This window comes from Oreochromis aureus, linkage group 6 (assembly GCF_013358895.1).
Source record: "Oreochromis aureus strain Israel breed Guangdong linkage group 6, ZZ_aureus, whole genome shotgun sequence".
Classification (NCBI taxonomy): Eukaryota; Metazoa; Chordata; class Actinopteri; order Cichliformes; family Cichlidae; genus Oreochromis; species Oreochromis aureus.
Window position 1 is genome coordinate 419,917 of NC_052947.1, and position 9,608 is coordinate 429,524.

A 9,608-nucleotide genomic window follows, 5' to 3' on the forward strand; every position below is an offset into this window, starting at 1 on the left:
ATAGAAAGGAAAAAATAATGTGCACATTTCCACGAGAGAAATCCCACGCCTGGACCGTCGTTGACCGCCGCCATGATTCTAGCCTGCTTTTTACATCCAACACAAAAACTGCAGTCGTGGTGCTTTTGATTGTACTCAGAACTTGGAAATTCTGCCTTCTGAATAGGAAGATGTAGGTAACACCAGACTGCAGATGAGCTGCATACAGAGCTGGACTGGGACAAAAAAATAGTCCCGGGCATTTTGACTAGAGACCGGCCCACCATTATAGGAAAAATCATAAAGCCTTTGAATGAAAATAAACACTGTTGTGACAGTGATGTACACTGTTCTGATGGTATATATGTATCAATCTATCAATTGTTTGTTGTAAGACTCAGATAATTATTTTTTTTTAAAGCGAGACATTTTAAATGAGAATAATAAAGAAAAGTATTTCCTTGTGCCCCCCTTTCCCTGTTAATGCCCTACCTGCCCCCCTGGCAACACTTTGCTAGATCCACCCCTGCACAGTTACCAGCTGTCAGCTACTTAGAAAAGGATCCTGGTGTTATTTGTCTCTCAGAAACAGCTCATAACTTCCCTTCAACTCATTCATGTCACCTAAAAGGTAAACCTGTTTCTACATCACCTGTTCAGCTCTGATGATTCAGTAAGGACATCTCCTGGTTTCATCTGCATGTTTCCCTCTCACCAGATAACCAAACCGATATCATGACCAGCAGCTTTACAGCTGTGGCTCCAGCAAACATCAGCTGATACTAGCAATTAATATTAAATAAATTCTAACAACAGCTGATCAAGCTTAAACGTGCTGCTGTTGTTTAACGCGACATCCGCTGGTTTCCTCTTTCTGGCGCAAAGTGGGCGATAAATAAACAAGAGAGAAAAGCCGATCAGCTGATCATTGATCAGTTTCGTGATTGAAGTAGAAACAGGAGAGGAGAGAATGAGAGAAGAAGAGGCAGCTGTGCAGCTTCAGCTTTGTGTCTTTTTCATTGTAGCTGAAGTCCGGGACAAACTGTGTTGCTTTTCACCTCAGTACGAAACGCGTAATATTTTCTCTGAATACCAGGCGATTCTGTTTTTACGGGACGGTTGGCAACTCTAATAATTAACCGTATGAACAAAATAAAGTTCAACATCAGTAACATAGCACCCACCCAGCTGTATAGAAACTCCGTCATGCAAGCTAGCACGCAGTACGAAAAAGTCATCATACCGAAAATAAACTCCACCTAAACTTGGTTTATATCTGACTCCGATAGACTGCAGGTCATAACTTCTTACCTGAAGTTCAGTTCACCTGACACGCGGACCGGCGGCCGCTTCGGGTCTCTCCTCTTGCCTCCTTTTCCTTCATCCACCTGCTGGCTTCCACCACTTGCTAATGTTATTGAATCTGTGGAAGCTCTGCGATATCCACCACACAGTAACGAGTAACGAGCCTATCTAAATCCCAGTAACGAGTAACGTTCCTGGTTTTGGCATAATAACTAGTTACCGTGCTCGTTACCACAATAATAACGTAGTTACTGTAACGCGTTACTTAATAACGCGTTAGTCCCAACACTGGTGGTCACGGTCATCCTCTCTTTTTTGGGGGGGGCTCACATGAACCAAAACAGAACAAACTGGCGGGGACAGAAATACGTAGAAAGGTACAGATTATGGACATTTTCATTTTAAAACTGTTTCAGAAGGTAGTGCTGATACAACTGAAATTGCGCCCAAATCATCCAAGCTTCAGCAGACTACATTGGATGCAGCTTGAAGGAGAAGTGTAGGTAAACAAAAGCAGGACAAAGAACAACAAACCCCATAGTCAAGTGGACAGCTACAAACTGCATTGCTGAAGATGTCAGTGTGAGGAATGTTCTTAGAACAGTAACAAATGACAGCATGTATGAGCCTCCCTCAAGACACACCATCACAAGAAGAGTGTATACGTTGTATAAAAAGGGGAGCACTACGAAAGTGTTGGCTTTACAGTATGCAGCAGCGGTTGCTCTCTCTGGAGATCAGTGGATGTTACTGGGTAACCATAATTACCCCGAAATTACAGTACATTATATTGATGAACAGTAGGGGTAAATGGACTGACTCTTATATAGTGCTTTTCTACTCTCCTGGAGCACTCAAAGTGCTTTATACAACATTCCCATTCACACAAACACTTTATTCTATGCTTTTAAGTGCTTTCTAACTAACATTCACATCCATTCAAACTCCAGTAGATGCATCAGAGAGCAAATCGGGGTTAGTATCTTGCCCATGGATATTTGGCATGCAGACTGGGGAAGCTAGGGATGCTTTGACTGCAACGAAAACAGAAAAGAGACAACTGGCTTGGTGCTGGATAGCTCAGTAGGTAGAGTGGTGGCCCTATGATCGGAAGGTCGGGGTTCGGTACCCCCCCGAGCAAGGTACCGTCCCTACACACTGCTCCCCAGGTGCTAGATTAGTGGCTGCCCACTGCTTCACTGAGTGAATGGGTTAAATGCAGAGAGGAATTTCCCCACGGGGATCAATTAAGTATAAAGTATACATTAATAGTACGAAAATGTCAAGTTAGAGGAAGCGATAAATGCAGTTAATTTTGTCAACTCAACTAGGATTACTGAAAGTGTGTTTTTGACTGACATTCTCCAGAGGAAATGAACAGAACAGAAAAATGCTTTTGCTCAAAAGGTGCCTGTTGTAATGTTATGGTCGTGGCTCTGGACTCTGGGTAACTTTTTACAAAATTGGTAAGAAACTAGGTAACATTTTAGTGTCCTGGGAGTGGCAAATAACTTTGATTTTATCTTGGATCTGATTGGATTAATGTTTATATTGAGATTTACAACAAATATTTTAACTGCCACTGTATTAATCGAATACTGATGTTTAAAAGCACGTTAAAAAGTATTTGCAAACTGAATGTTTTGGCACTTCTCGTATAGGAGTGCTATTGAAATAAGTGCGTAATACACTACTTTTTAATTCATTATTGAATGTTGCTTGTAAAGACACGATCAATTGTGATTAAAATTTTAATCGCTGATTAGCAAGAGTATATATTTCCTTTTGTTTGATTATAGATATTGAAACAGGTTTTAATCAGTTTGGTAGAGTGATTGTTGGGTTGTTTTTTAGTTGAACTGCAGCATGTGACAATAATTAAAAGCTACACTTTAGCTATTAGCAGTGGCTCATGGTAAAAGCAGCCATTCATTTTACCCAAATCCTTTAATCTCTTTCTTCCTAATTATGATCCTCCATTTATTTTCTTACCATGTTAATTTCACCATCTTTGTCTCTTCCTCACTTCTGCACAGCTGGTGCTAGTAATAGCAGCCTCCTGTGACCATGAGGCCTGGTTACTAGTTGTTGCTGGTACTACTGTTCACGGTACAGCAGCCCAGACAGCTAACATGTTAGCTCCACCTTTTTGCCACTTTTTCCACACTAAATTTTTTCTACAAGCAGCATGAGCCCACAGCGAAGGTAAGGGAGGGCCAGGTTGCATTAACGGTTTGATTGGTCAATCCAGTATCAGTGATAAAAATGAATCAATGGGCTGCTGTACTACATTGTGATGAGCACCTTCTTCCCCCAGGCGGTCACTTTGACAAACACTGTGAACTAACCCACTGCTATATCATTCAGGTCATATGTCATAGTTCACATTGCACCACTCAGTTTTGCACTTAGAGTTTGTATAGTTTCTTAAGATTTTCTGTGACTTGTTGTTCTTACTTATACTGCCTATTTAACAAAACATTTCTGTTTTGGTAGGAAGAGAGTATTTAAAAGCTTAAAGGAGAACGGGAATCAGAGGGTTCAGCTTTCAGGCCCTCTTCTGTGGAACCACCTTCCAGTTTGGATTTGGGAGACTGACACTATCTCTACTTTTAAGATGAGGCTTAAAACTTTCCTTTTTGCTAAAGCATATAGTTATGGCTGGATCAGGTGACCCTGAATCCTCCCATAGTTACGCTGTAATAGGTGTAGGCTGCTGGGAGATTCCCATGATGCACTGAGTATTTCTTCTTCAGTCACCTTTTCTCTCACTATGTGTTTATACACATCAGCGCATGTCAGTGCATTTAATCATTAGTTATTATTAACCTCTGGCTCACCAGAAGGATGTGCTGTTGAGGAAGTCCACACCCCCTCACAACGACCAGGTTGTGTGTCTGATCTCTGCTGATGTGAGAAAAACTCTTCGCAGAGTTAACCAACGTAAAGCTTCTGGTCCAGATAACATTCCCGGAACATTCACCGACCCCTTAGGTTGGGTTTAATAAATGCCAGATCGGTGGCAAACAAGACCTTCATTTTGAAGGATTTCTTTTCTTCCCATGCGTTGGATTTCCTCTGTCTGACTGAAACTTGGACTTCACCTGGTGAGTTAAGCGTATTTTCAGAACTACTGCCGGGGCTGGATGTGCTTATTTTAGCGCCCTAAGACCTTCTGGTCGTGGCAGTGGGTTAGCTGTTGTTTTTAAACCACACTTCAATTTTAGGCAGCTACCCTCACCGACACGCTACACTGGCTTTGAACTTTGTTTTTGTGAACTGGGCCACTCGCCTTCGTCGCTGTGTGTGATAGTTTAACGGCCCCCTAGATATAATAAGGATTTTTTTCTTATCTGAGTTTTCGGACTTTCTCACTGACTGTGCATCACAGTACGACCAGATCCTGCTGTTCGGTGATTTTAATATCCACGTCTGTTGCCCAGGGAAGCTCCTGGCTAAGGACTTCATGGACTTAGTAAACTCTTTTAATGTTGATGAGTCTGTTAAAGGTGCCACTCAAGAAGGTGGTCACACAGTGGACTTGGTGTTGTCTTATGGGTTATCCATCTGTAACTTACATGTCGAGGATGCTGTATTCTCCGACCATATGCCCATTTTGTTTGACATTGTTCCTCTTAGTCCTGTTGTTAAATGGGTTGCACCTGTCCAACGCTGTGGTGCCTTTGGCTCAGATAGTGCATTTTTCAATGGAGGAATGCTGTCTCATTTCACTTTGTACTGTAACACTGTACATGGTTGAAATGAAAATAAAAGCCACTTGACTTGACTTGACTTGACTCTTCCGCAGCACATCTTTTATCCTGTCTTTCTCACCCTAATATGGTTAGAAATATGGTATCTAACCAGATTCTTACTCTGGCTGGCATTACCTTGGCCTCCAGTAACGCTGTGAGGAACCTTGGAGTCATTTTTGACCAAGACATGTCCTTCAACGCACATATTAAACAAATATGTAAGACTGCTTTCTTCCATTTGCGCAACATCTCTAAAGTTAGAAATATCCTGTCTCTTAGTGACGCTGAAAAACTAGTTCATGCATTTATTACTTCTAGGATGGACTACTGTAATTCATTATTATCAGGATGTCCTAAAAACTCCCTGAAAAGCCTTCAGCTAATCCAACATGCTGCAGCAAGAGTCCTGACAGGGACTAGAAAGAGTGAGCAGATTTCTCCTGTTTTGGCTTCCCTTCATTGGCTTCCTGTTAAATCCAGAATTGAATTCAAAATCCTGCTCCTCACATACAAGGTCTTAAATAATCAGGCCCCATCTTATCTTAATGACCTTGTAGTACCATATCACCCTATTAGAGCACTTCGCTCTCGCACTGCAGGCCTACTTGTTGTTCCTAGAGTATTTAAAAGTAGAATGGGAGGCAGAGCCTTCAGTTTTCAGGCCCCTCTTCTGTGGAACCAGCTTCCAGTTTGGATTCGGGAGACAGACACTATCTCTACTTTCAAGACTAGGCTTAAAACTTTCCTTTTTGCTAAAGTATATAGTTAGGGCTGGACCAGGTGACCCTGAATCCTCCCTTAGTTATGCTGTAATAGACGTAGGCTGCCGGGGATTCCCATGATGCATTGAGTTTTTCCTTTCCAGTCACCTTTCTCACTCACTATGTGTTAATAGACCTCTCTGCATTGACTCGTATCTGTTATTAACCTCTGTCTCTCTTCCACAGCATGTCTTTCATCCTGTTTTCCTTCTCTCACCCCAACCGGTCACAGCAGATGGCCCCGCCCCTCCCTGAGCCTGGTTCTGCCGGAGGTTTCTTCCTGTTAAAAGGGAGTTTTTCCTTCCCACTGTCGCCAAAGTGCTTGCTCACAGGGGGTCGTATGATTGTTGGGTTTTTCTCTGTATCTATGAAGCGCCTTGAGGCGACTTTTGTTGTGATTTGGCGCTATATAAATAAAATTGAACTGAATTGAATTAAAGTGGTGGGTGGGTTCTTTTACATTTTGAGAGAAGCCAATTGAGTCTAATAACCGATTAAATGCCATGTTGAGGCTATCATTTTTAGAATCTACATGAATGTTAAAATCAACCACAATAGTTATTTTATCTGAGCTGAGCACTAAATCAGATAAAAAGTCTGAGAAATCAGACAGAAACTCTGTGTAAGGCCCAGGTGGACGATAGATGATAACAAGTAAGACTGGTTTCTGAGTTTTGCAGCTGGGGTGAACAAGGCTAAGCATCAGGCTTTCAAATGAATTAAAAGTCTGTCTTGGTCTTTCGTTGATTAATAGGCTGGTGTGAAAAATTGCTGCCACACCGCCCTCTTGGCCTGTGCTTCGAGAATTCTGGTAGTTAGAATGACTCGGGGGCGTTGATTCATTTAAACAAACATAATCATCCTGCTGCAACCAGGTTTCTGTAAGGCAGAGTAAATCGATTTGTTGATCAATTATTAAGTCATGTACTAACAGAGACTTGGAGGAGAGAGACCTAATGTTTAATAATCCACATTTCACTGTTTTACTCTTTGGTTCAGATGTGGATACTGTATTGTTCTTTCTTTGTGATTTTTTATGTTTAAGTTGTTTATTGCTGGTTTTTAGTTTGTTTGTTTTTTTTATTTTGGGAGCTGACACAGTCTCTATGGAGATGTGTTTTTTGGGGGGTAACAGGAGGAGAGAAGCTGCAGAGAGGCATGTAAGAGTGCAACTCTGCTTCCTGGTCCCAACTCTGGATAGTCACATTTTGGGGGGTTTAATGAATTTGTCCATATTCCTAGAAATGAGAGCTGCTCCATCCAAAGTGGGATGGATGTTGTCTCTCCTAACAAGATCAGGTTTCCTCCAGAAGGTTTGCCAAATATCTATGAAGCCCACATCATTTTTTGGACACCATGCAGACAGCCAGCAATTTAAAGAGAACATGCAGCTAAACATGTCACTCCTGGTCTGACTGGGGAGGGGACCGGAGAAAACTACAGAGTCCAACATTGTTTTGGCAAAGTTACACACTGAAGATGGGTCTATACAGTTCTGTGTCGACTACTGCAAGGTGAATGAGGTGTCACTGTTTGATGCCTTTCCCATGCCCCGCTCAACAAGCCAATGGCACTGCTCACTATTTCACAACGCTGGATTTAACCAATGGTTACTGGCAGATTCCATTGTCTCTAGTCTAAGGAAAAAATGCCTTTTCCACTCCATACTAGAGATGGACCGATCTGATATTACGTATCGGTATCGGTACGATACGTACGATACGATACGTACGATGCGATACTGATCTAAATTACTGGATTGGATATCCGAGAGAAATAAAAAATGTAATCTGATCCGAAGTATCACAAAATCACCTCACAAAACGCGCTACTTGGCGTAACCCAGCTCGGCGCATCGGAGCAGTATGTGTCACGTGATAGAGCGGCTGTTGTCTGAGACCTGTCGGCGGTCTGGTGGAGCAGTTGGAGCCTCGCTACATGCTTCCTAACCGCGGCATTTCATCTCGGCGAAAACTATCCCAGAGAAGAAAAGCAAGTATGTAAGTTCATCCCTGAATGTTTGCATAGTATTTCCACGTTATGCTTAACAACTGATATATTGAGCCACAGCTGGGCTGGCCATCGGAGTTCCATACTGAGGTGAAAAGGAAGCGATTTGTCCCGTACTTCAGACACAAAGCTGGAGTTATTCTGTCTTTGCTGCGCAGTTGCATCTACTTCTCTCATTCACTCCCCCTTCCTCTCCTGTTATTACTTCAAACATGAAACTGATCAATGATCAGCTGATCGGCTTTTCTGCCGGAAGTCCCGTCTCTCTTGTTTGCTTATCGCCCACTTTGCGCTAGAAAGAGGAGACCAGCGGATAAACAACAGCAGTACGTTTAAGCGTGATAAGCTGTTGTTAGAATGTATTTAATATTACTTTCTAGTATCAGCTGAGGTTTGCTGGAGCCACAGCTGTAAAAGCTGCTGGTCATGATATCCGTTTGGATATGTGGTGAGAGGGAAACATGAAGATGAAACCAGGAGATGTCCTTACTGAATCATCAGAGCTGAGCAGGTGATGGAGAAACAGGTTTACCTTTTAGGTGACATGAATGAGTTGAAGGGAAGTTGTGAACTGTTCCTGAGAGACAAATAACACCAGGATCCTTTTCTACGTAGCTGACGGCTGGTAACTGTGCAGGGGCGGGTCTAGGAAAGTGTTGTTGGGGGCCAGGTTGGGCATTAACAGGGAAAGAGGAGCACAAAGAAATATTTTACTTTGTTATGTCATTTAAAAACTTTGAATAAATAATTATCTGAATCTTACAACAAAAGTTCTCATCTGATTAAATGTATAGAAATCCATTATTGTATATAGTAACTAATAAGTCTAATATACACCCTAGTAAGCTATAGTACTTTTTCCTTTGGGAAGGTACCATCTATGCAGTCTGCAATTCTGTTGAAGAAAGATGTTGAATCTATTTAATTATTGTAGAAAAATAATTGATTTCTGTGCATTTGTTTTACACTTGCATTAAATTAAAGTTGATTACATCGATTAAGGGCGGGGGGTGGTTCCCTAATATTTTTGCTGGGAGTTGGCAATCCTATTAGTTAGGTAGGTAAGTACTCTTTAAAATACCAGAATAGGGAGGATGGTGTAGGTTTAAATTTATTAGATTGATCAGTGTTGCTGAACTATAAAATGTTTTGGGTGGAGTGTATTTTTTGCATACAGGTATAACAGAATAGCTCCAGTCTTTTGTTTTTTAAAACTTGAGTATGAACTTATACAAAATGCAGCAACATATTTATAAAAAACAGTTTTATTGATTACAAAATACGCTATATCAGATTCATATCGGTATCGGCAGATATCCAAATTTATGATATCGGAATCGGTATCGGACATTAAAAAGTGGTATCGTGCCATCTCTACTCCATACAGATTGTACCAATTTTTCACACTTCCTTTCAGCTTGTTCGTATGAAAGAGGACAAAGAGACTTGGTGGTGGAATGAGCAAGTAAAGGAACGTATTCAAAGATAAAGCAGGATAGTCAAGGAAATTAAGAAAGTTGACAGGAGTGCTGTGAGGCTACGCACATAGCAAAGAGGTGGCAAAGGAAAAGATGAGTTGTAGAAATTAACACTAACAAAAAGAAAAAGCAACATGCTGTTTTAAAAAAGTAAAAGGTTAATGAGTAAAATCCAAACCAAATATAATGAAATTAATAAATAACTTTAATATAACAAACTTGTTTTTGAAAACCTCTGACTTTTGGAGAAAACGCGTTTGCAAGTTCCCCTTGCCTCTCACTGGATACTGTCTATTAGGAAATAGTCTGTAAATTATTTT